Source organism: Lissotriton helveticus, chromosome 4_1, assembly GCF_964261635.1.
Source record: "Lissotriton helveticus chromosome 4_1, aLisHel1.1, whole genome shotgun sequence".
Lineage (NCBI taxonomy): Eukaryota > Metazoa > Chordata > Amphibia > Caudata > Salamandridae > Lissotriton > Lissotriton helveticus.
The window spans coordinates 1,494,668,497-1,494,696,307 of record NC_136063.1 but is presented as its reverse complement, the minus strand read 5'-3'; the positions used below and the strand labels follow the sequence as shown (position 1 = coordinate 1,494,696,307).

Genomic DNA, 27,811 nt, shown 5'->3' with positions numbered 1-27,811 from the left:
AAGTTTACGACTTTAAACCGCATAGTAGATTATATGGAAAAAATGTTGCAATCCATTTTTGGTGATTCACTATCTGCTTTCTGTATACTGGAATGAGTGCACAGAATATTGGGCCTGAGGTCTCAACCTGGGACATCAGCTTTCCCTATAATAGCTCGTCTCTTGAATTACTGAGACAGAGATATGATTTTGCAACTTGCCAGAGACAGACAGATGATCAACTATCAAGGAAACAATATATCCTTTTTCCCAGACTTTACAATGGCAGACCAGGCTGCCAAAAGAGACTTTCTGCCAGTAAAGCGCTCCCTCCTCAAAATCCTAAATACTCAGGGCCATATGTAGGTGGCCAAATACCGGTCGGTAACAACCGATTTTGGACGTTACCAACCGGTATTTGGAGTTTGAGATGTAGGGGCCTTAAAAATTACAGATTTGGTAAATTTACTGATTCGGTAATTTACCGTATCGGTATTTACCGAATCTGTAATTTGAGATGTAGGTGGCACTGTAAACAGTGCCACAGGACCTTAAGGATTCGTTATTTACCACCAACTATTAGTTGGTGGTAAATAACGAATACCTGTGTATATGCAAATCTTTGCATGTACACCTGTGCCATGTGACACACATACATGCCCTTATCAGGGGTGCAACAGGGTGTCAAAGTGACACCCTGCCACCCTTGAATATTCGGTAATTTTACCGAATCGGTATTTACTGATTCGGTAATTGCCATTGATTCCTATGGGCCTCAAGGCCCATAGGAATCAATGGCAAATACCGATTACCGAATCTTAACGATTCGGTAATTTTTAAAGAATATTTACCTACATAGCAATTACCGATTTGTAAATACCAAATCGGTAAAATTCGGTATTTACGAATCGGTAAATACCATTTACCTACATGAGGCCCTCACTCTTATATCCAGCCAAGTTGCACATCTTTCACCCAGGGAATTTCCCTCAGGCTAATCTCCATCTATGTTCCTAACGTGGATGATCCTGGCTTGTTTGTAGAAATTCAGAAGCTGGTGGGCACCCTGGCCCTGGGTGCGATTATATGGGTGGAGGATTTTAACGTGATCCTAGACATGTTGATATATAGATCCTGTGAATTCTGCCGCCCTCACAGACGAGTGGCAGCCATTTTCAGCTATTTTATCCTAAAGCTGAGCGGCAGCCCAGCTTCAGGATAAAATAGCTGATGACTTAGTTGACCTTTCAAGAGAAGGGCACAGCGACAGCGAGAAGGGCACATGCGTATCCTTGGGGAGCACTTCGTGGTCGCACATTGACTTCTAGTTTGCCTCGCGGGATGTCGATGCTTGGACTACTGAGATATATCATCTGCCACAGATTTTTACAGATCCTACCCCTGTGCTCCTCCAGCTCTCTCCATACGAGTTTCAATCTCGGGCAAACGCATGGCGCTTACTGTCAGGAGCACTAAGGGATCAGGTGTTCAAAGAGAATATCGGCACAGCTATAGTGGAATATGGCACGCATAATATGGGTATGGTTGAATCTTGTTTAACCCTATGTGAGGCGTTCCAGACTCTAATTCGAGGAGAATGTATAGCTAAACAGGCCTCTTGAGGGTGTTCCGTGGGGAGTTAACATGACGTGAAGCTGAGATCTGTGCGTTAATACTCAATTAATCAATTACCAACCTCAGCGCACCCATACTTGATGTAATTTGTAATAAGAGAAATGATTACGAGAAACAGCGCAGTGATATTGTGAGCGTCACCGGACAGACAGGACTTTGGCAGCTATGTTGCCCAAACACTGGGCCAGCGCGTATACTGCTGAACTACAAACCAATGAGGATGACATGGTTTTCGACTTGAGTGAAGTACAAGAGAAGATGACTAGCTTCGTCTCCTCGCTGTATGCTACGACCCAGCCATATCTTGGCTCCTTCTTTGAATAAGGACATCTGCTTTGGATAGATGATGGCCACCCGACATTCCTAGATGAGCCTTTTACGGAAGAGGAGGTTGTGCAAGTTATTAGAGCCCTCCCCAGGGACAAATCCACAGGCATAGATGGCCTCACAGACGCATTTTACAAGAGTTTGCACCCCTGCCGGCCCCACACCTCATAAACATGTTAGATGAATCAATTGAGTGAGGTGAGCAGCCTCCATCTCTTCAAGAGGCACTCATAGTTACTCTTTTAAAACTGGACAAAGACCTGAAGTGCTGAGAGACGTACAGGCAGCTATCCATGATTTATATGGACAATACAGTTCTTGCCAAATTGATAGCTTCTCGGTTGCTCCCTGCTCCCTCTCAGAGTACACCCTGACCAATTGGATTTTGTGCTTGGCAGGGCTACGTCACATAATATTCACACTTTCTTTGTAATACTTCAGGCCATAGAACACTCCTTTAGTGCAGCCGCAATCTTCCTTTATGCCCCTAAAGCATTCAATTCCCTTGAATGGCTGTACCTGGCTGTACCTGGTTTTTTTATGTCCCACCTAGGTCTCAGTCCAAAATTCATTAAATTAATTGGCCTTCTATACTCAAAACTAACAGCACACCTCCAGAACAATGAGGATATCTCTCCAGTCTCCAGAGGAACGTGGCAAGGATGCCTACTGTCACCCATCCATTTTGCTATAGCGATAGAGCCCCTGACAGCTCGACTCCAGCAACATCATGCTCATCGCAGCCTAGCCTTCACACCTCGGGTGTGTGCGGAATCCCTGTATGCTGATGATGTCACTTTATATGTTAAAAACCCCTGTGATAATTTAGACACCCTAATTTTGAGAACTCAGTAGGTTTGGTGTGCTATCTGGGATTACCATCCACTGGAAGAAATTAATGATTTTTCCACTTGTGGATGCAACTGGAAAATTTCCCACATAGTTTTCTTTATGTTGGGTGAAGGACAAATAAAATACCTGGGACATTGTCTGAGCCACAACACAGACCACCTCTGGAGGTCTAACTATGGCCGCCTGATGGAGTGGCTGGAGGGACAAGTGGCACACTGGTCAAGACTCCTACTATCCATGGCTGGGAGGCTAGCAATTGTAATGATGATTGTGTTACCCTAAATCCTATATTTGTTCATCAATCTCATGCTTCCACTTCCTCACTGCTTTCGGTGCCAACTTAGATCACACATGGTGGTGATAGATTGGGCGGGGCGACAGCCAAGGATTGTCTGGGAAGTACTCAATCTCTTTTTTGAGCAGAGTGGGCTGGGTGCAGCGGACATGGACCTCTATTATAATAGTGTGCAGGCACAGTTTGTGTTCCACTGGTTATAACCTATGCAGTTTACAGCCCACACATCACCTGAACACAACCATGCTGCACAATGCCCACTTTGCATAATGCTTTATCAGACCCAATGGCAACCAAGAGCAGTGCTTGATATGGTTGGTTGCATGATTTGGTCATGGCACGAGTTGAATAGGCGGGCTGGATTGGATGTCCTATTTTCCTCTCAATACCCCTTACTAGACACCATGCTTTGCCCTTCACCAAAGACACTAGCCCACATGACGGTTTGCATCGGCTGCAGTTCACCAATATGGGAACGGTATACCCGGAAGACTCTTTTATCATGCCGCATCTGACCCTGCAAGACCGTGACACCACCGCCACACTAAAGAGGTTTACCTAATCTACATTGAGGGTGGCAATGTGTGCACTCCACACCTCATTCCCCACAGCGCCCCCCCCCATGTTACAGGTACTTGAAGAACTACTTGGGAACCCCTCCCCGCGTAGGCTAATTTCTAGAATATGTGTGGGAATGCAGCAAAAGGTGCTTGTTTGGATTCCTGAAGCATACCAGGTATGGAAGAATCACTTGAACATTCCCATTTCTGAGGCCCAGTGGAGCTTTTGCTGCGCTCAGGCTAGAGCACTATCACACCCAATTGTAGACTCGGACTGCTGCACTTTAAATTTTTGCACAGGCTCTACAGAACCCCAGAGAGACAACTTAAAATGGGACTAATAGATGACGCCCACTGCGTCAGATGCTTGGAACCCTGCGCTAACTTTCTTCACCTAGCTTGGGCATGCCCTGGAATAGGTCACTATTGGCAGTCTATTTCTAATGCCATTACTGAGAATACAGGCCTGCAGTTAGAGCGCACCCCCTTAGTGGCATTATTTGGCTATGTTAAAGATGTTCCCCTGGAGAAGCGGAAAATAACTGTCGTCTTGATCCTCCTGGATAAAAGGTGTGTGGCGATCAGCTGGGACAGCTGCCCAGTCCCCAGATTGAAAGACTGTCTCAGGTGCTTCTTACTGTCAGGACCAGTTGACGGCATATTAGTAATAAATACATGTCTGATCACGCCCCAAAAATATTTGGACCCCTTGGAATCGTACTAGCAGCTGCGAGATGAAGGGGAAGAAGAAATCTATTCTCCCGATGCATACTAGGTCAACCAGGGTCTATCACATCCCCCTACACATGGTGCCAACTGTAGCGATGGGCCTGAGTGGGTGCATGGTGCACCCTAGCCAAACCTCCTTGTTGTGATGCCTGAGGCTACCACTGCGAGAGCTCTTGAGATCCTCTTACTTGGTGTGACTGCTCCACCCCCATTCCACTCATCTCTACTTTTGCTCTATTCTCTTCCTGCACCATTTTTTGTTTTATTGAATTATACTGCATGGTCTGACCCTACTGACTCATTTTTTTTTTAAGTCTCTGACAATGCAAATCAGCTAATTGTACCAAATGCACACTGTATGACTTCTACAATATGTTCTGGAGTGCAGTTTGCTTTTCTGTGAACTTGACTTAGAAACTTTATTTAAAAAATTAATTTAAGTTGCTTTTTTGAGGTTATGAGGGAGACCACTGCCCCTCATCAAAATCAAATGAGCCAGAAACAAACATTTAAAGGTTTTTGCAACACTCTACTGAACAACTACCAGTAGCACCCACCCCCACTCAAGCAGCTAAAGTCGGGAGTTCCTGATATCTCTGGCCAAGTAATTTTCCTTTCAGTACATCTTTATACTGCAAACCTCCCAGCCCAATCGCGAGAAGATTAAATACGTTTCAGTGTTTTATGTTGACAGCCGAACAAAAGGCAACCTTAATTACATTGCAAGAGTTCAGGGATTGATTACTACCTTTGTAATCCCGATCTAGAAGACCACCCGACAACCTCCAAGGACAACAGAAGAAATCTTGCTTATTCGCTCCCCTGCCAGATGCCTTGCCTGTCAATCTATCCTGCCGAGCAGAGCCTAAACAAAGCAACAAGAAATAGGTTTCTTTAGTAAATATTAACAAGCATTGGCATAGCCAATAGGTCTAGCCTTTGGGACCTTATAAGCACAATATTCTTTTTTGAAGGGTTGGTAGAGGTAGGATTAAATCGGGTATTTGTTTGACATGTGAATGTTTTGAAAGTAGCTGTGTGTTATCACAGCAGCTAAACATGTAGCACAACATCTGTAGCTAGCGACATGAACCCTGTTCCCCACTTTCCAAGTTTCAGCTTGCTCTCCCTATGCCATCCACCCCTAAAATAAACTAGAAATGAAGCACACTACGAAATTAGCCCGTGGAGTACAATATATTCAATGCATTAGGCAAATTGAAAAAATTGTACACATTTTATTTTTGATTGGTTTCAAGAAGCGTTCTTTCGTTAAACACATGAACACATTTTTTATACCCTTGTCAGTGCATAATATTCCAACAATGTTGCATCACATTATTGTTGGCTTTGAATACATTCCTAAAGTTATTAACAGAATGCAAAGCATGACTGGTGTGTAATTACCAATGCATTTTGGATTATTCCACCCTTCTTCAAGGGCAGCTGTATAGCGAATAATATGTCAACTACCACATTGTAAGGAACGTGACTCGTTTCTAAAATAATCTAGGGGCATATTATCAAGGGATTTATCTCCACTTTTTTGGCTTTAAAAGCCAAGAAAGCAGAGATAAAATTATCTCCCTATCAGCAACAGGGTGCTAACACGCAAATTCGCATGTTAGCACCCTTTTTCTCTACGCTTCCCCTTGCATCTCTAATGAAATGCAAAGGGGGCGTTCCAGAGAAAAATAATAGGAGAAATGTTGTTAAGCGACATTTCTCCTATTATCAAGGATTTCGCTAACCCTGTTAGTGATAAAAAAAAGCAGCGCTAACCACGGTTAGCACTGCTTTTTTTACACCTGGTATTTTCCTGACTTAGCCATGATATCCTATGGAAGGTGGATATCATGGCTAAGTTTGTGAGACCCTATCATCAAGCTAACGCCAAACTTCGAGAGATTATCGTTGGTTTTCCAGCGATAATCTCTCATTTGGCAGTTAGCGCGAGGATTTTTATCACTTCTGAGATAAACCTTGCTAATAGCAAGTTATCTCTGCGATAATTTCCGGCGATGCTTAGCGTTAAAAATATTGTTGCTAAGCATCGTTAGCGATAAATATCGCTCATCGTTGGTAATATGCCCCCTAGTTCTATCAATGGTATGAAAGAGAGAAATTCCTGGAACAGTGTAGTAAACCAACTCTGCAAATCAGTCATCATGCACTGTCAATAATCAGCACTCCACCAGTATGTGCTTAGAACCATGTGCTCAGACATGAACATTATAGTGCCGCTCCTTGTTTGAGTACCCCAAAAACACCGTAATTACTAAAAAAAGGAAGAAAAAGAAAACAAAACCCTTGCTACCAGTGCTAATAATTTTATAAAATGTTTTTCTGATACGGGGTGCAGCATACTACAAGATCCAGCATGCCTCAGAAATCTTACTTGTGTACTGAATCATGCTGCCTGAATCCCAGCGCAAAAACTCGGTGTGTCCTTGTGCACTACAAGCATACATTGATAGCCTCTGGAAAAAAGAACTGCGCTGTGAAAGTATCTCACTCCCCAATAAAATCCTGGTAAGTAAATACTTAATGTGGAAGCAGTGAAACCGTAAGAGACCCCAAAAGCGATTGACTGTCCCCTCCCCGTCTGATGACCCGCTCGAGTTTTGTTAAAGAAGAAAATAATCAGATGCTGTCCCATCTACCTGGCACCATGCCTGCAGGAGTTACCTATAATGCAGTTACCTCGGTTTGAAGTGTTCATTCTCTGTTATGTGAAGCAGTAATGCAAGCCCTATCCCACTCGTCCTTAGAAAAACGGAAGTGCCCGATCGTGTAATGTGCTACCCTATAAACATCAAACACAGACTATCTGGACCAATGAACCCCGTCCGACGCTGCTAACTTCAAAGCTAACTAAAACAAGCATGTCCACGAAAGTGAAAGCAACCACACTGTTTATTCAGTAACCTGATCCACGACCCGATCTTACTCAAAATCACCACTTCAAGCATATCTAATACCATAAGTTTGAAGCCAAATCCCCCCCATGACGCAAACACATGTTTTGAGTCGGTTGGCTTTGCAAGGCTTGGAGGGGCATATTTAGTAACATTTCACACACCTCAGTGTGAAAGGGGATAGTTGAACTGTGTCTTATCTATTGAGATCTGGAGCAGTTCAGCTCTGTCCTAGTGCTAGCGCACTTGTGGCTACCTAGCGCCAAGGCAGGCACCCTTGCACAGTGGCACAAAGCTGCCTGAGTTAGGAGCAGGATTGTTTTCATGCAGGAAGGGATATCTTCCTGCACAAACATAATCTTTAGAGGCGTTTTTCCTTCTGCGTGCGTTGCATAATCTATCACACATTGACAGAAGACATAACGAGGAGACATACACGAGGAGAAACGCCCTCTACGCAGGAGCCTCGGCCAAACTCCTGAAACGGCTCCAACGCATCCAGAACGTCTCCGGCACGCCTGATCCTCTACATCCCTCGCCGCAGCCACATCACACCCCTCCTGAGAGCCCTGCACTATCTTCCTGGCAACAAGAGGATAACCTTTAAGCTCCTCACCCACACACAAAACACTCTACAACACCGGACAAGTGTACCTCAACAGCCGACTGAGCTTCTACACCCCCACCCGCCAGCTCGGCTCCTCCGACCACGCCCTCGCCACTGTCCCCCGCATCCGAAGAGCGACCTCTGGCGGCAGATCCTTCTCCCACCTTACAGCCAAGACCAGGAACACCCTCCCCACCCACCTATGGCAGACCCAAGACCTGCTGACCTTCAGAAGACTCCTCAAGACCTGGCTCTTCGAGCTGTAGCGGCACTCCCCTAGCGCCTTGAGACCCTCATGGGTATGTAGTGCGCTTTACAAATGCTATGATTGATTAATTGATTGATTTCTCCTTGTAATACCTCTCTGTGGTAGATGCACCCTTTTGGTACAATCTGGGTGTGCATTGCCGCCACTTGATTTGCTTAGTATATTTACCAGTGCAAGATTGTGGATGTCAATTGGACTTATATGTTTAAAAAAGGGTTTTTTTTAGCATGAAAGTTCTTGCTGCCCTGTGGAGTGGCTTGGCAGCAAATGCCAGTTAACAGGTCTTCCAAAACAGAACATAAATTAAGAAATATGAAAGGTCCACAAGACCTTTCATATTTGGGAGCACTGAAGGAGTGAATGGAGTGAGCGAAGAGGGAGTAAGTAACATGGAGAACAAGGCAGATAAAATTCAAATAAAGCTAAGTTGGGGATGAGAAAAAATAGTACATGAGGGAGAGAGTAACAGAGAGCACAACGCTGGAAGAGAAACCCACACAAGAGCATGAGCAGCACACAAGGGGGAGAGCAACATTGAGCACAGGGTGCAGGGAGAATCAAACTAGAGAGAGCAGCACACAAGCAAATAGCAGGTAGGAGAGAGGTTGTTTAGAGGAGGGAAGCAAGATACATGGGTGAAAGCTAGATGCATTCTCAATGAGTGATGAAAGATAAAGAAAAAAGTAGTTTCCTGCATGTAGGCAGTGGAAGAATACAGACGGTAAAGAAGCTAAGCTTTGGGGCTGGGAAGGTGTGGGGGCAACAGAATCTGAGAGACAACCCCAAAATGGAGAAGTAAAGCTATAAAATAAAAAACACGTAAAAATTGGCGTGATAACAAAGGAAACCAATGGTAAGCAACAAGTTGGGGCAAAGCCCTGAATACGTTTTTGGTATAGTCCACAATAGGGTAAAATCAGTCTGAAAGGTTAGACGAAAAAATTTTATAAGATTGCAAAGAGATAAATATGGTCCTAGAGCATGTGCGTATCTTAAGGAATGCAGCTGCAGGCACTTCACATACATACAGGGCTTCTTCCACTTCAGTCTCACTTCTCTATCAGGCTTGCTCAAACGCTTCAGTAGAATCAAGAGAATGTCAACAAATTTAAGGAAGAGGCCATTCGGGTGTACCTGCATAGACAGGTATCCCCTTAGAGATCCGTGCTTACTGAAGGGTCATCTGATCTCAGTGAAAGATTGCTCCATGATCGGGGTACCCCCCTGTTCTTTTGCCTTGCTAAACGAGTGTTTCCTTCCCATCTGCAACCAACTGATCGCGATTGAACCTATGCGGTACACAACAGTCTTTTAGAACATCGCTTTTGGTGAATGTTAGCTTATCAGATCTTTTCAGTATCTCTAAGGAGACTGCCTAGTAATCTCCTTGCTGACATCAGAGGCAAGGCTGCTTGTCCGCCCACCTTCTCAGACATCTTGTCTTTCAGAGTATACTGCCGAGGAGAGTCAAAACAATATGACAACGAAAAGGTTTCTTACACAAATGCTAAAAACCGTGAAGCCCGCGGTGCCAATGAACAAACTGGTATGAAAGATTTCGATGTGCACTGTTACGCATGGTGACGTTTCGCTTTATTGCTAGAGTTCTTTCCACGCTATTATGCAAACCTCATTCAGTTGAATACAGCCACAAAGGAAAGACTGCGGAACGAGATAATGAGTTCCTGTAAGTGGTGCTAGAAGGCGGGGTGCGGCACCCCCGGAAGACCTGGAGAGGTTTCACAGGGAGACTCGGCAAAAAAAGCCCTTCATTAACTGGAAGGGCGAGATTTTGATCGATACCTTAGCACTATTGATCCAAACCTCGATCTGGTCGACTGAACCTTTGTTGCCTGTCTTTGAGGTACGAGGTACATCTATTTCCAAGCTAGTTCACCCAATAAAGGACTCTACTCCCAAAGATCACAAACAACTTCTAGCTTTCAAAAGTTTATTGTAAGGAAATGATAAGCTGCAAATACAGGCATCTCAGAATGAGATTCACGAGATACACAGGTCCAATTACATACATGTGCTCTCGGAAAGCCCTCAGACGAGCAACGGAAATCACTAACACAAGTTCTAAGAATAATAAAGCTATCAGCATTGACGCATATCTCTCCTTCATTTAAGTTGGAGGAAAACGCACAGGTTAGGCTGTCCCTACCCTGCTCTAGATGGTATCCCTACTTAACCAAACCCCAACCTAACAAAGGTGTCAGCAGTGAATGACCCCAAGGGAAGTCACTCACTCTAAGTCTCTTGGTGAAAACCTATAGTTCTCCAGTCATGACCCCTCTCTGCCTACCCATCCGCTCTCTGAAGGGTCCTCAGGTATCTGCTCTAACTCCACCCAGGGGTGCTGTCCCTAATACAAAACAGTCAACAACATTTGAGACGCCCCTTTCGAGACGCCCCTCACGTGGTGTAGCTTCTGGCTTTTTCCATGATGCTTTGTATTGGGCCTCATACGTTAGAGTTGACCTTGCTTCTCAGACTCTTCTCCGGCCCGCTGATACCCCTTAAACATTCCGGAACCCTCCTCCATGTCTGGGCCGTCTATGTAAATGTAAATGTAAATGTAGTTGAGCTTATATAGCGCACAGCTACCCGCAGTGGGTTTCCCGGCGCTTGCTTAGGGAACCCTTCCTGGTATTCCCCTGTGAGATAGCAGGGTATCCACAAGGTGAAAGTCAGGCATCCCGCCACGAGGGGCCGTTGTGGAGATTAAGCAAGCTATTGCCCAGAGTCGCAGAGTGTGAACCCGTGAGTCGAGGAGGCACCGGGGCGAGAATTATCGAGTCCGTGGAATTTTTAGCCCAAGACCCCGCCGAGGCGGGGAATTGAACCCTGGTCCAGGACCGATCCCAGCTTCCGGGTCTGCTGCCTCTAACCCCTGAGCCACACTTCTCCACATCTACTGAACAGACCTCTATTCATTCATTTATAATTGGATCCCCCCTTTCCTCTTGCAGACAGATATCTGCAGCCAAGAACCCAACTCTCATAGACTTCTAAAATAAAGGCTTGCAACATTTCTCAGCCCAGACATGTACGTGTAAATCAATGCTAAAACATTTCAGGCCTACAATATTTCTCATAATGATTATAGCATTCAACTTCTTCATTAATTAAAGCATGTTAATACTCTTATTCTATTATTCAGTAAACATTTTTATAAATCCTGGCCCATTAATGCAATGACCAAAACATTAATACAATCTGTGTCGTGAAAAGAAACATCTTCCCTTTCCCTCCAGCTCTGGCCCTGAGGCCTACCACATTCTACGTTTAACCACCTACCATCTTACATTTTAACAGCTACACGACATGGATTCAAGAATAATCACATCTAATAAAATCATATAGTGTCACACATTTCTGTATTAGTTCCACTTCTACTTAAATCTCTATATTAGCTATACATTTAGAATATAATTGCAGATACTATTAGCACTCATGGCATTTCTCCTCATGATTTGTGCTTACTACAGGTAAGTGTGATGCACTCATACATTTAGGTCAGTTTGCGCTCTCTCAGTTCCCCCCTTTGATGACCTCTCGGGGTCATCACTAACATTTAAACTGCAGTAATTGCTGGCATGATTTGTCTCTGCGCTTCCAGAGCCCTCAGACTCCTGTACTGATTATCTTGTATGGCAGCCAATCTCTGCAGCTGCTCTCTTTGGGCCCTTTCTGACCTTCTTGCTCGGTACCATTTGAATACCCTCACCAATCCCCACAATATGATCCCACAGACCAATATTATGATGACAGGTTTTAGAATATACCACACAAAGCTTTTGCCTAAGGTGGAAAACCACCCACCAATTGCACTCATTCCGTGGCCCACCTTTTCCCAGACATTTTCTCTACTCAAGTCTTCGATCTCCTTGTGAATATTAGTTATGTTCCTAATAACTTTCTCAAGGGGTTTTGAATTGTCTGGAATGTAAGTGCAACATTCCTGGACCTTCAAAGCCTTACAGACTCCGCCCTCTTTTGCTAGTAGGACATCTAATGCAAGACGGTTCTGAAGAACCATAGCCCTTATCGATTGCATCTCTCCTTCTACCAGCATTAAGGACTGAGCAGTGCTGGCAGACAACCTGTCGACAACTGTTGCCAGTCGTCTAATTTTAACATCATTAAGGATTACTCCCAAAAGAGGGAACATAGCTCCAAAGACATCTCCAACCATTTCTGCATCTCCTACATCTCTCCTTCCCCTCGATGATGTCTTGCCCTCAATGATCACTAAGTCTTGTGCATGATATATTTTGGGGAAGACAATTGCTAGGTAACATGATCCATACCAGTTGTCAGGTAGTCTCACGTAGGCATTTCTTCCACATACAAAATACACATTTGGAATCACCTGCATTCCCTTCAGGAAATCTTTAGTATAGTACTCTATATTGAAAGCATGTTCACAGTCAACTTCTCCAACGTATACATTTTCATAATACGTTTTGGCTCGGTGAAGACATAGCTTTCCTCTCTGCGTTTTATCTAAAGCTATTGGACCACTACTACCCTTTCTCTTGTGTGCCTTCTCTTCCTCGGTCCAATCTGTTTTCCATTGTCCTGATTTTTTCAAAATCTTTTGTCTCCTATATCGATCATCCACTTGCCCTATGAACTTCTTCTCGACTTCTGACACCTTGCATGTCAGGTTATTTCTACGGGCATGTGAAGTATCTAAGGTAATCCAAGGAATGAAGAACTTGGCCAATCTGTCCTCACTCTTCCAGTAATCCCATTTGTTCATCTGCTTATAATTTGGGACTTCTGGCAACACTGAATCATAATTGGAGAAATAGTATTCAAAACTATCTCTCTCATAAAATATACTAAGCAATAAGCTACATGTAATGCCATATGTCAGCGGGAGGTGATGATATCGAATTCCTTCATCTACAGACGCCGGCAACTGCATGCAGACATAACAATTCTTAACCTCCATGGCATCCACGTATTCATATAAGAGTTTAGCATAAGCATTTGACCTAAAGTCTCCTTGGGACTCGTCTACGTGTAACCTGCGGGCTTCTGCAGCTAGTAACGCTTTATCTTGAGTGTTTTCCCCTTTTTCACCAACAACAGTAGGTGAAAGCGTTTCTACAGAATTCACATCAGTTACCTTTGCCTCTTCCTCATGTCCCTTTACATAAGAAATTGTTACCACTAAAGCTATTAATATTATCACTCCTACTATTAGTGTACCTATTATACATTTTGCTCTGCGGTTCGGTGTGCCGGCCTCCATTTCGTCAGACAATATAGCTCTCTCTTATCTTAGCAAAAGTTCTTTTCCTCTCGTTCCTTTACAGTCTCTTTTAATCCTTCTGTCTTTAGAATCCACACAACTGGAAGCTGACAACCTTCTCCGCAAAAGTCCTTTAACAGTTCAATAAAGACAACCCTAGCCCTTCTCCATCAACTCAAGGGAAGTTCCCTAAAATTTTCTGCTTCCTGGGCGCTAGGTAATCTTCTTTTTCTGCTTGCTTTATTTACAAAGTCCTTAACAGTCTACTATCAGATTGGTTGTTGCAGCTTCAATAGCATAGTTCAATATTTCCAAACGAAGATTGTGCTCTTCATGTGCTGTTATCGTTGTACCAAAGTCGGGGAATTGCAATTCTGAAAGAAACATGTGTTTTAACTTGCTGAGGCGGGGAGGTCTGGGGAGCATGAATGTTAGTGACCCTTCTTGTTCGACACCGGGTACCAACAGTCGTATTTCCACGGTGATAATGGGCTCAGAACTGGACACCACCACCGCTCGGATCCTCCCTGTCTCCGGTTTCACAGACATTTGTCGCCAGATATGTCCACTCAGGTGTGGAGTATCTTCTGTTTGGCACACGCACTCTTCTTGACCTTCTTCGGTCTGGTGCTTCAGCGCCCTGAGCACCTTCTTCCGGATCTGAGTCTTCTGATATTGGAGGAAGGGTTACTTCTGGAGTTGACCTCAGGCTCGAGCTCCTTCTTTGCGGCCAATTAGCTTCTCCACGTGCCCTTCTACTCCTTCTCCTTCTTGTCTGTTCTCTCTCTCTTTCAGACCTGTCAGGGTCTGACTCGTACTCCCAGCTACTTTCTCCTTCTGTAGCGTCGTCTGTTTCGCTGTTGTACTGACCGTCCTCAGCTTGGTCAGACTCGTTCCCTGCTTCCGCTGGCACCTCTACAGCTTGGCTAGCCCCCTCTATGGCTTCTCGGTCCTCTGCTGGACGTCTATCCGAGAGAGGAGCTGTTTCTTCCAGAGGTGCTGGAACCCTTCGCGTATGTGACGCGTGGATCCAATTGGGCAGGCCTCCCACCTTCACAGCTGTGTTCGTGATCAGGATGATCTGGAAGGGCCCACGCCAACGAACATCCAGACAGCTTCTTCTCACGTGTTTTTTCACCAGGACCCAGTCCCCAGGATACAGGTCATGACACAGGCCCTGGCACGCTGGAACCTCGGCAGCCTGCACCTGAAGGGACACAGAACGAATGGCGTCAGACAGCCCCTTACAATAGTCCAGGATCATATCATCTGTGATATTTAACAGTGCAGCAGTTGGGACAGATGGCAGCCTCATTGCTCTCCCCATTAACACCTCATGTGGTGACAACCCTGTTCTTCTGTCTGGGGTACTACGAAGGCTCATGAGGACCAATGGCAAGGCGTCAGGCCAACTCAGGGTCGTTGAGGAGCACACTTTTGCTATTCTGGCCTTGATTGTGCCATTGATCTGCTCCACAATCCCTGAAGCTTCTGGTCGGTAACTGCAATGCAACTTTTGGTCGATATTGAGCGCTACACAAATCATCTTCACAAGCTCGCTGTTAAAATGCGTTCCCCTATCTGATTCCAAAAAGGCCGGCACCCCGAAGCGCGGAATGAGTTCTCTGAGCAGTAACTTGGCCACGGTGAGGGTGTCGCACCTACGTGTAGGGTATGCCTCAACCCATCTGGAGAACACACAAACAACCACCAGGACATAGCGGAGGCGGTTGCATCTTGGCATTTCAATGAAATCTATCTGCATTCTGTTGAATGGACCTCCAGACCTTCCTATGTGACTCAGTGTAACTGGTGTTCTTTTTCCTACGTTCAGCTGCTGACAGGTCACACAACGCTGGCACACTGCTTCTGCTGCTATTCTAAACTTAGGATTGTACCAAGTCTGTCTAAACACTCTCAGCATAGCATCTCTCCCTAAGTGTACGGGACCATGTATGAGTCTGGCCATTGGACTCACCATCTCATTGGGCAACACTGCTCTGCCGTCTGCTGAGACCCAAAAATGGGACTCACCCATTACACATCCTGCCTTTTCCCATGTTTCCTTTTCAATATCAGGAGCATTTTCTTGCATGTTTGACAGTTCATCCCAAGTATCAACAGTTTCCAATATCATGGCTAATTCAGTTCTTACATTTATTCCGCCCACTTCCACCTCTGTGAAAGAGTACCCTTGCTCCGCGCAATACCGCGCAACTTCATCTGCATATCTATTGCCTTTTGAAACAAAGTCCTCATTTCTGGTATGTGCGGTGCACTTTACAACTGCGATACCTGCTGGGCATTGCAACGCCTCTAACAACAGGCGCACAAACTCTCCATTGCGAATGGGAGAGCCTGAAGAGGTCATGAACCCTCTTTGAGACCATAACTGCCCGTAATCATGAACTACCCCATAGCCATATTGGCTGTCGGTGTATATGGTGACTCGAATTTGATTGCTTGCTAAGCAAGCACGTGTCAGGGCAATGATCTCGGCTACCTGAGCGGAGTGTACTCCTTCCAGGCACCCAGCTTCCACAACTCCAGCAATTGTACAAACAGCGTAAGCTGCTCTCAACTGCCCAACTTCGTCTCTTACACATGAGCCATCGACAAAGAAAATTTCGTCTGGGTCGGTCAGTGGCTCATCTACGATGTCGGGTCTGGGTTTGGTGCATAGTTCAGTCACATCGAGGCAGTCATGGTCTGTACATTCATCATCATCATCGATATCATTTGGAAGTGGCATCAAGGTGGCAGGGTTCAAAACAGAGCATCTCTTGAGGGTCACATTCTCTGCAGCAAGAATAACTTGCTCATATCGCGTGAGCCTGCTGTTGGTCAGATGCTGTGTTTTGGTCCTGGTCATTAACAGTTCAACAGAATGGGGCACGCACACCTCTAACGGGTGCCCCATGACGATATTTTCACATCTTTCAATGCTGACACCCGTTGCAGCAACGGATTTGAGACATCCGGGCAACGCTGCGGCTACTGGGTCTAAAGTAGCCGAGAAATAAGCAACTGGTCTACGGGCATTCCCATGGATTTGGACCAACACAGACAACGCACAACCTTCTCTCTCACAACAGTAAAGAAAAAATTGTTTATTGTAATCAGGCATTCCCAATGCCGGAGCACGACACAGGTCCTCTCGCAGCTGTAAGAATGCCATCAAACAGTCTTTGTCCCATGGTACCGGATCGCTCACCTCCTTGTGCGTCAGTTTTTGCAAGGGTTTTGCTTTCAGTGAAAAGTTCGCGATCCACTGTCGGCAATAACCCACCATCCCTAGAAACATCCTGACCTCTCTCTGTGTCTTAGGCGCATTCATTTTCATGATCGCCTCTATCCTGTCTGGTGACACCTTTCGTTTGCCTTTCTCTATTCTGTGTCCTAAGTACTGCACTTCTGTCAGGCAGTACTGCAATTTTCCCGGGGACACCTTGTGCCCATTGGCAGCTAGGTGATTTAACAAAGCAATGGAATCCTCCCTGCAAGCTTCTTCTGTTTCTGACGCCACGAGGAGGTCGTCTATGTACTGGACCAGAACTGACTTCTGGGGCAGCACTAGACTTTCAAGATTTTTCTTCAAAAGCTGGTTAAAGATCGATGGACTCTCTGTATACCCCTGAGGGATACGACACCATGTTAGGACGCGATTTTCCAGCTTAAATGCGAAAAGAAAATGGCTTTCTTCGTCCAGAGGGATCGAAAAGAAAGCCTGACAAAGATCGATCACTGTGAACCACTCTGCTTGGAATGGAATCTGAAACAGTATCACTGATGGATTCGGTACCACTGGACAACACGAAACGACTATGTTATTAATCTTTCGAAGGTCCTGCACTATCCGAAATTTCCCATTTGGTTTCTGCAGACCCATAATCGGGGAGTTGCATGGACTACCCACGATTTCTTTCAGTATTCCCTGTTTAATCATGGACTCGATCACGGGTTTTATGCCTGCAATCGTTTCTGGAGTCAATTTATATTGGGGTGTTCTTGGGAACTCAGCATGCGGTTTCACTACAATTTTCACTGGGTCCACCCCTTTGACCAAACCTATCTCTTCCCCAGTGAAATCCCATACTTCTGATGCCACTGTCTCTCTCAAGTCCCAGGGGAGCTCATCTACTGTCAAAGTAGGATACAGCTCCACGCATATTCTTGAGTTTGCAACTTTGAAATCTGCATCATCATCATTGGTCAATACCTCCACTCCCTGTGGGGTACAGTATATAGTACAATTCAATTTACACAACAGGTCTCTTCCTAGCAGACACACAGGGCTTGAATCGCAAACCACAAATTGGTGCTCATCGCTGTACTTCCCTATTTTCACCTGTACCGGTTCTGTCAATTGGCTGGTTATTCTCCTATTTGCGACCCCTACTACTTGTATGGTCTCTCCAGACATGGGCAGGTCTGGAACTGCAGCTGATCTGATCGTGGACCTAGTGGCTCCTGTGTCCACCAGAAATGTCGTAGGGCACCCTGCTACTTCTGCTTCGACATAGGGTCCCCTCTGGTCCACCTCTAAGGCTGCCCCGAGGGTGCAGTCTTCTCTGTCCACTCTCTGTCCGGTTAATGGGTCCACATAATAGCACTCTTCACCTTCCACAAACAGGGGCATTTGTCTATAGGTCTTACCCACAGTCCCTACTCGAGGAGGTTGCGGGAACTGAGCTCGGGGAGGAGCCCCCCCCCCTTTGAGCACCTTTCCTTGGTATGGCGTCACCCCTCTTGCAGGTGTGCTCTGGACCTCTTCCTCCTCTATCTCTTGTTCTCCTATCTCTACATTGTAGGGACACTCGCGTTTCCAATGCCCCACCTCGTTACACTGGTGGCACCTAGTCGTTTTCTTCAAGGCAGCTATGTCTGTTCTGGGTCTAAAGGTAGAACTCTCCTCATTGCCCTTGTTCTGACTGTACTGCTTCTTTCCTCCTGTACCTGTTCCTTGCTGCTGTTGCTGCGGTCCCCCCTTCCCTGCTGCCTGCATCTGTACCACCATCAACTTTTCCTTTAGTTTCTTAGCCTTGGAGTCTATCTCATCACAGCAGTACCTGGCATATCTCAGTATTTCGTCTAGGGGTTTACTTTGCCAACAAATCGAGTGTTGCTGAATCATTAAACTAATATCCGGTCTCAGTCCCAGGACGAACTTGGACACAAATTGCCCTATGTCCTTTGGATCCATTACATCCAAGCCGCTATACTGTTTAAACGCCTTCAGCAATCTCTCGTAATATTCGTGGACTGTCTCTTTGGGTTCCTGTCTGGTTCGGTCTATTCTGACCCAATCTATGTCTTGCATTGGCACTTTCTCTTTCAGCCAAGTCATCACTCTCTCGAATTTTGCCATCACAATCTCTGACGGCCCATTAGTCTTAGCATCTCTCTCTGGCTCCGTTGTGGGCCACTCAGCGCTAACCTTGCATGCTGTCCACAGATCTCCTGGTACTACAATGTCAAACAGCGTGTTCAGATCTATCCATAGGACCTTTGAGATTTTTACAAACCTCTCGACTTGCTTGTACCACTCCACGGGGTTTTCCCGCAATTTGGGGAAGGAGGTGGTAAAAGCAGCTAAATCTCCCCTACTCCAAGGGACATGCACATAGTTCCCATTTGCGACTTCCCGCAAAGGGTAAGCTTCTATTCCCTGCTGTCCTCCTGGTGTCATACCAAGCATGCTTCTCCTGCCGGTCCCTTTCTTGGACCACCTCTCTTCCCACTTATCTAGTGCCCTCCATGTCCTTATTCCAGCGATCAGCTCCCTTATGTGCGTTTTCAGCCCAATCGTTCTCCTCTCATCTAGGTCTCGATCTGTATAATGTAGCCTGTGGTTACCCTGTAATGCTTTGGTTCTTGACAAGTCCACCATATATTTGCCTGCTAGTTCGACTAACTTCTCATGGACTGCTCTCGCTTTTCGAGTAATGTCCTTTGCCATATACAGTATTTCATCCTGCTCATACATTTCCATTCTTTCTAAAGGCAGGGTGCCATCTACCATGTCATCCAGGTCTGACCTTAAGCTGGTGACATCAAGTCTCTTGGCTTTTATCTCAGCTCGCAATATGTCTTTCGAAGGGGGCTCACTGGTCTCCCTACCATCCCAACTTCGAGCTCTGCGTTTGGGCTCGGGAGAGTTAATGGGTGCCCTCCCTTGCTCCCATCTCTCCAGGTCCCATGCTTGGCCATCCGATCTTGGAAGGTGATGGAACACGGGCCTGTTACCCCTACTCTTGCTCTGTCCACTCTCTTCTTCTTCTCTCCTCTCACCGTACACCTCTCTGTTATTTTCCCTCTGGTCGCTACTCTCCCTTTGCCTCGTATCGCTCAGTATCCGATACGATCCTTCCTGGTTCCCCATATTCCCTGGGCTGCGCTCATTTCCGTCATCACAGGGTCTATGGTGCGACCTCTCACAACTCCCATTCAGTTCTCTGGTGCCAGGCACACAGTGTGGACACTTAAAGCTGTTTCTGTACTCTTGTGCTCTCCTCTCCCCTTCACTGAGTATTGGGCGCGCCACCCCTCCACTCCCGGGGCCCCCGTTTTCCAGGTCTGTTCTATCTCCACTCCGGGCCCAATGGGTGACTCCCCTACTCTCTCTCTCTCTACATTCCCACTCCGGGCTGCTCTCCCCAGCCCCGCAGTGAGTCCGAGCTCGGCTATCCTGACTTTCCCTTTCAGCTTCCGCAGCTATGATGCTCTTTTGAGCCTTCACTGCCTCATCCCACTGCTTCATGTACTCATTTAGCTCTTGAAAGGATTTTCGTCCAGATCCCCTCAGATCCACTGGCCATCTAGGGCCCCCAGGATCTCCTCCCGGGTCCCCTGCTGTTTGCATCGGGGTGCTCCACTCTCTCGGTATCGGCATCTGACTTGGGGAATTGATCGTATCGTTCCTTCTTGCCTTCTCTGCTCTTTCTCTGTCCTTCTGTACCCGTTCTTCCCCTCTTGCTCTCTCTTGGTCATATATCGATATTATAGGACCTATGGTAACAGGTACCTGTAGTGCATCTGGTAATGTGTAGGATGTGGCTCTCTCCGTTTCCGGCGCTCTTTGCACCACAAACCTACCGACTACCTGCTGCACCTGACTAGGCTGGGACAGCTCTTTCTTTGGCTCAGGATCCCACTCTGAACTGGGAAGCGGTCTATGCTCTCCTGCATTGCCCCCCTTTTCTCCTTCGGTATGCTCGACCTCTCCCCCTGCTCTATTATACGGGGGTGGCCTGTCTGTCAATAATCTGTTTATCAGGCTGTCCTCTGTTTCGCTCTCATCATCTTCTTCTAGGGGGCTTTTATTTACGGGCACCTCTAACACTGGGTACAGTTTATTTACTTCCAGGTTATGCACTCTCCATCTTTTAGCATCCGCATCCCACCTGGCATCCTGCACTGCCCTTACCGAGCGTTTCACCCTTTCTTGTCGTCTGTTCATATTCTTTTCATGCGCTGCCCTAATCCATGCTTCAAGGGCTTCAAACTGGGTCGGTCTAGGCAAGGGTCTTATTGAGGTCATGACTGATTTTAATCGATGTAACACCTCTAATCTGAACGTCCCGTACTTCGGGAACGTCAGTTCCTCATTTCCTTCCGTAATCTTACTCCACTCTGATATCCAGAGGATCGTATGCAACCCAACATTCACTGCCATGTATCGAGCTGGCGTACCCTCCGGCGGGGCTTCTTCCCCTTCATACGATCCCCGCTTTTCTTTTTTAAACACCGCTTTCAACCATTTAAAACACTTCATAATTATGCGCACAATATCCAGCCTCGCTACTCTGTTTACTTCCTGATGACAATCCACCAATCCTGTCGCGGCTTTGCTAACTTGGCCTATCGCAGCGCGGTCTTTCTCCGGTCGGCCAATCACGTCGCGACCCTGTCTGACGTATTTGCTAGCTGGCCTATCACAGCGCGGTCTTTCTCCGGTCGGCCAATCACGTCGCGACACTTTCTGACGTCACTTTTCTCCGCTTCGCAGCAGCACCCCTCCTTTCTCAACTCGTCTCCCGGTTATGCATGCGTCCCATTCATACACCGAAAAATGACTACTTCCGACCAAGCGGTCACTTCTCTCGACTGTACGTCCACAGTCTATATGTAATTGTCAACGTAACTGACGAAATGTCTATCGTCTCTCTGATAGGTTGCTTACACACACAGTAACTTCCGACCAGCGTCCGTTACTCACGCACTCACTCTTACGTTCCCCCTATCTCGGTCTTTCGGGTGATCAATGGTACCTCATGACCCCCTTCACACTAGTTGACAATTACTCTGGGTGTCCGATACACCCGAACCACTTAAGCTCTCCTTGAACTTAAGATTTCCACCGGTTGCGCGCGCTCACAACCTGTTCCACAGTCACTCTACAGACATTCAACTCCGCCTGACATTACAACATAGATACAATACAAAACACCGCAATCTTAACACGCATAACCCTTTATACTCACTCTCGACCGATACTGCTGCTGTTTCTGTCTCACGTCATCCGGATCTTCTTCGGCGGGCTGTTCTTCCGATCATCGATTTCTAGGGGCCTTGGGGTAAGCTAACCTGGCCTAGGTTACCGTCCTCAAGAAGGCAACCATCCTCTATAGCTACCAACTGGAAGGGCGAGATTTTGATCGATACCTTAGCACTATTGATCCAAACCTCGATCTGGTCGACTGAACCTTTGTTGCCTGTCTTTGAGGTACGAGGTACATCTATTTCCAAGCTAGTTCACCCAATAAAGGACTCTACTCCCAAAGATCACAAACAACTTCTAGCTTTCAAAAGTTTATTGTAAGGAAATGATAAGCTGCAAATACAGGCATCTCAGAATGAGATTCACGAGATACACAGGTCCAATTACATACATGTGCTCTCGGAAAGCCCTCAGACGAGCAACGGAAATCACTAACACAAGTTCTAAGAATAATAAAGCTATCAGCATTGACGCATATCTCTCCTTCATTTAAGTTGGAGGAAAACGCACAGGTTAGGCTGTCCCTACCCTGCTCTAGATGGTATCCCTACTTAACCAAACCCCAACCTAACAAAGGTGTCAGCAGTGAATGACCCCAAGGGAAGTCACTCACTCTAAGTCTCTTGGTGAAAACCTATAGTTCTCCAGTCATGACCCCTCTCTGCCTACCCATCCGCTCTCTGAAGGGTCCTCAGGTATCTGCTCTAACTCCACCCAGGGGTGCTGTCCCTAATACAAAACAGTCAACAACATTTGAGACGCCCCTTTCGAGACGCCCCTCACGTGGTGTAGCTTCTGGCTTTTTCCATGATGCTTTGTATTGGGCCTCATACGTTAGAGTTGACCTTGCTTCTCAGACTCTTCTCCGGCCCGCTGATACCCCTTAAACATTCCGGAACCCTCCTCCATGTCTGGGCCGTCTACTGAACAGACCTCTATTCATTCATTTATAATTGGATCCCCCCTTTCCTCTTGCAGACAGATATCTGCAGCCAAGAACCCAACTCTCATAGACTTCTAAAATAAAGGCTTGCAACATTTCTCAGCCCAGACATGTACGTGTAAATCAATGCTAAAACATTTCAGGCCTACAATATTTCTCATAATGATTATAGCATTCAACTTCTTCATTAATTAAAGCATGTTAATACTCTTATTCTATTATTCAGTAAACATTTTTATAAATCCTGGCCCATTAATGCAATGACCAAAACATTAATACAATCTGTGTCGTGAAAAGAAACATCTTCCCTTTCCCTCCAGCTCTGGCCCTGAGGCCTACCACATTCTACGTTTAACCACCTACCATCTTACATTTTAACAGCTACACGACATGGATTCAAGAATAATCACATCTAATAAAATCATATAGTGTCACACATTTCTGTATTAGTTCCACTTCTACTTAAATCTCTATATTAGCTATACATTTAGAATATAATTGCAGATACTATTAGCACTCATGGCATTTCTCCTCATGATTTGTGCTTACTACAGGTAAGTGTGATGCACTCATACATTTAGGTCAGTTTGCGCTCTCTCAGTTCAATCAAGCTCTAAATCAGGCACCTAGGGGCATATTAGCAAGAACCTCGTTAAAATTATCGCCGTTGTAGTGGCAGGAAACTGCCGCTGAAACGGCGATAATGGGCTTACTAATAATGCGTTATAGAATTCCAATAGAAGCCCAGGTTAGATGTGCAGGACATCTAACCTGGGCTTCTATTGGAATTCTATAACGCATATTAACAAGCCCATTATCGCCATTTTAGCGGCAGTTTCCTGTCGCTAAAACGGAACGGCGATAATTTTAACGAGGCTCTTGCTAATATGCCCCGAAGTGTCTTTTGTTTATGCACATTTATCCTTAAATGTCTCTGTGCAAAGTGGGAGCATTTTATAACCCAAACCTTATATAATACTTTGCTAGAACTGAGTGAAAAAAAGAAAGCTAAGGTCACATGGCAAAGCATATAATAGTAACTTTCCAACATTTTCAAATATGCAAAATGTTACCTACCTCGAAAGTATAAATACGACACACGGTCTTTTAATGCTGGTTGTGATAAAGTAAATATTTTGGGTGCAGTTAAAAAACAAATATATCTTGTTATTTGGTTTTTTTTCTGAAGGACGCAAGAATGAAACTACTTTAATATACTTTTGCTCTTTTAAAAATATTTATTCATATTTAGTTTAAATTACATGTGTATTTATTTTATTACAATACAAGCAGATCTATTTCGGTGTTTTTCTAGACTATCAGACTTTAGTCTCCTGACATTTTGCTATTTAAGGTATTCCTTGGCTTGCTTTTCACGCACTTGACCCCACTGAGCTACTATACCATTAATTGACGTTTGACTGCTCATTAGTAGTCTGTAAATGGTGCTCCCACAAGGACTGATCACATCCAATTGTGAAGGTGAAGATGCCACTTACAGTGAAATTTCCATCACGTGTGCAGATGCTCCACAGTTATAAACTGCACCTTAGGGTAATCCAGTGAGAGTGCGAAGGGAGCCAACCTTGAAAATGAGGTGAGTATGCACATAGTGACAACATTGTGGATATTCACAAACATTTTCAATGCCTTCTTCACACTTCTAATCTTACTCTAATTAATCAGGAATACTTGACATGTGATTGGAACTAGGGGTGAAGAAAATACTTTTAATGGGTTATGCTTTTCTAGTATTATTTTCTTTATATGTTATGGTTGGATAATTAATAAATCGAAGGCATATATGTTTTACCTTCCGATGAAAATCATTTTTCAATGAAAAGTCTTCCCTTTCTAAATGTCCCCTGGACATTGGGAATTTTTGTTGCACTTTCTGACACGTACTGCATTACTGGTGTCTGGGTCATTTAGATTGAGTTAAAAGTGCATGGAATTGTGTCAAAAGGTATAAGCCTCCTGATTCTAGGCAGCTGGTGTCAGCTCTACCACTCTGAAATTGATTCTCCCATTATTTATTGCACCATATTATGTCAACTTGATGTCATTGAGAGTTTGGTTTGTGAAGGATGTTCCGACTTCGCAGCTTGCTCTTGAATTTATTCATGGGGGCAGCACAATGTGATGGCTGCCTTTTCGAGGATTACTTTGGCAGAAATGGGGTAGTTCCAAAATGGCCCCATATTTCTTAAGTTGGTACATTCAGGTTTTGTACATCTGCTGGGCTTGTCTTTCCCGGGTCTGAGGATGGTGGTATTTCAATCAATCAATCAATCAAGGCATTTATAGAGCGCACTACTCACCCAGAGGGTCTCAAGGCGCTTGGGGGGGGTGGGGTGCCGCTACTGCTCGAACAGCCAGGTCTTGAGCTTCTTCCTGAAGGAGAGGTGATCTTGGGTCAGGCGGAGGTCGGTAGGGAGGGTGTTCCAGGTCTTGGCGGCCAGGTAGGAGAAGGACCTTCCTCCTGTTGTCGCTCTTCGGATGCGGGGGACGGCGGCGAGGGCGTGGTTGGTCGAACGGAGGTGGCGTTTGGGAGCGTAGAAGTTGAGGCGGTTGTTGAGGTAGCTCGGGCCTTGGTCGTGTAGGGCTTTGTGTGCGTGGGTGAGGAGACGGAAGGTGATTCTCTTGTTGACGGGGAGCCAGTGCAGGTCTCTCAGGTGTCCGGAGATGTGGCTGCGTCGGGGGATGTCGAGGATGAGTCTGGCTGAGGCGTTCTGGATCCGCTGGAGTCTCTTCTGGAGCTTGGCGGTGGTTCCGGCGTAGAGGGCGTTGACGTAGTCTAGTCGGCTGGTGACGAGGGCCTGGGTGACCGTCTTCCTGGTCTCGGTGGGGATCCACCGGAAGATCTTTCGTAGCATGCGCAGGATGTTGAAACAGGACGCGGAGACGGCATTGACTTGTCTGGTCATGGAGAGGGAGGAGTCCAGGATGAAGCCCAGGTTGCGTGCGTGGTCTGTCGGTTTGGGTGCGGTGCCCAGGGCGGGGGGCCACCAGGAGTCGTCCCAGGCGGAGGGCGAGGAGCCCAGGATGAGGACTTCCGTCTTGTCTGAGTTTAGTTTCAGGCGGCTGGTCGTCATCCACTCGGCTACGTCTTTCATCCCTTCGTGGAGGTTGGTTCTGGCGGCGGCGGGGTCGTTGGTCAGGGAGAGGATCAGCTGGGTGTCGTCGGCGTAGGAGATGATGTTGAGGTTGTGCTGGCGTGCGATGGCCGCCAGGGGGCTCATGTAGACGTTGAAGAGGGTGGGGCTGAGCGAGGAGCCCTGGGGAACGCCGCAGATGACTTCCGTGGCTGCCGATCTGAACGGTGGTAGGCGGACTCTCTGTGTCCTTCCAGCGAGGAAGGAGATGATCCACTCCAGTGCCTTCTCCTGGATTCCGATGTTGCTGAGGCGCTGCACTAGGGTGCGGTGGCAAACAGTGTCGAACGCCGCGGAGAGGTCTAGGAGGATGAGGGCCGCTGTTTCACCGTTGTCCAGCAGGGCTCGGATGTCATCAGTGGCAGCGATGAGGGCGGTCTCGGTGCTGTGGTTGGCTCGGAAGCCAGACTGTGAGGGGTCGAGGGATCCATTCGTCTCGATCGTGGGGAGCGTTGTTTGTGGGCTGAAGCTGTTGTGTATGTCAGCGATCTTGTTGTGGAAGTAGGAGGCGAGGGAGTTGCAGAGGTCTTGCGAAGGGGTGATGTCGTTGTTTCCGGCGTTGGGGTTGGAGAGCTCTTTCACGATGTTGAAGAGTTCCTGGCAGTTGTGTGCGTTGTTGTCCAGTCGGTCCTTGAATGCTGTTTTCTTGGTGGCGTGGATCAGTTGATGGTGCTTCCGGGTGGCGAGCTTGAGGGTGGTCATGTTGTCCGGTGTTGGCTCCCTTCTCCAGGCTTTCTCGAGGGCTCGGCAGTTCTTCTTGGAGCTCTTAAGTTCGTCGGTGAACCATGGGGCCTTCTTGCTGCCGGGTCTGCTAGGCGGGGTCCTCAGTGGGGCGAGGTCGTCTGCGCAGTTGCTGATCCACTTCGTGAGGTTGTCGGCGGCCAGGCTGGGGTTCGCTGAGCTGGCGGCAGGGTGCTGGCTCAGGGAAACGGCGAGCTGGTCTGCCGTGATCTTGTTCCAGTTTCTTTGAGCAACCTGTTGCTGGTGGTGGTGGATCGTGGTCCTTCTGAAGCTGAAGTGGACGCAGCTGTGGTCCGTCCAGTGGAGTCCGGTGGCGTGGCTGAAGATGATGTCCTTGCTGGATGAGAAGACAGCGTCGAGTGTGTGTCCGGCGAGGTGGGTGGGCACCAGCTGCTTAAGTCCGAGGTTGGCGAGGTTGTCAAGCAGGGTGGTGGTGTTGCGGTCGTTGTTGTTCTCCAGGTGGAAGTTGATGTCCCCCAGGAGGATGTAGTCAGCGGAGGGGAGGGCATGCGGGCAGATGAAGTCGGCGATGTCTTCGCTGAATTGAGTGCGTGGTCCCGGGGGTCGGTAGATGAGGGTGCCTCTGAGGGTGGTTTTTGGGTCCGTGTGGATCTGGAAGGGCAGGTGTTCGGCGGTTTTCAGGGTGTCGTCGGTGTTGGTCGTGATGCGGATGGTGTCCCTGTAGATAATGGCAATGCCTCCTCCAGTCTGGTTGCCGCGGTCTCTTCGGGTGATCTTGTAGCCCTCTGGGATGGCGATGGCGATGTCGGGAGCTGAGGAGTCGTTCATCCAGGTTTCCGTGAGGAAGGCGACGTCAGGAGCCGTGGTGTCGAGGAGGTTCCAGAGTTCAACACTCACAGGAGCGGTTGTTGGCCTTGTCTTGGTCACTTCATCATGATAGAAGGTAAATACACATTAATATCTCTATACAGTATCAAAACAAAATGGCGGTCTCACTTATCATAGATGCTTTAACACCTCGTAAAGTCAATTTTCCCACACGTCTGGTAAAGCACTCAAAGAAACATAAACG

General features: G+C 46.7%; 1 protein-coding gene across 1 annotated transcript in view; it reads left to right on the top strand.

Moving 5' to 3' along the window:
* The window catches only part of LOC144828174 (uncharacterized), a 418,953-nt gene that overhangs the window by 207,598 nt on the left and 183,544 nt on the right, over positions 1–27,811 (top strand). The window lies entirely within an intron of this gene.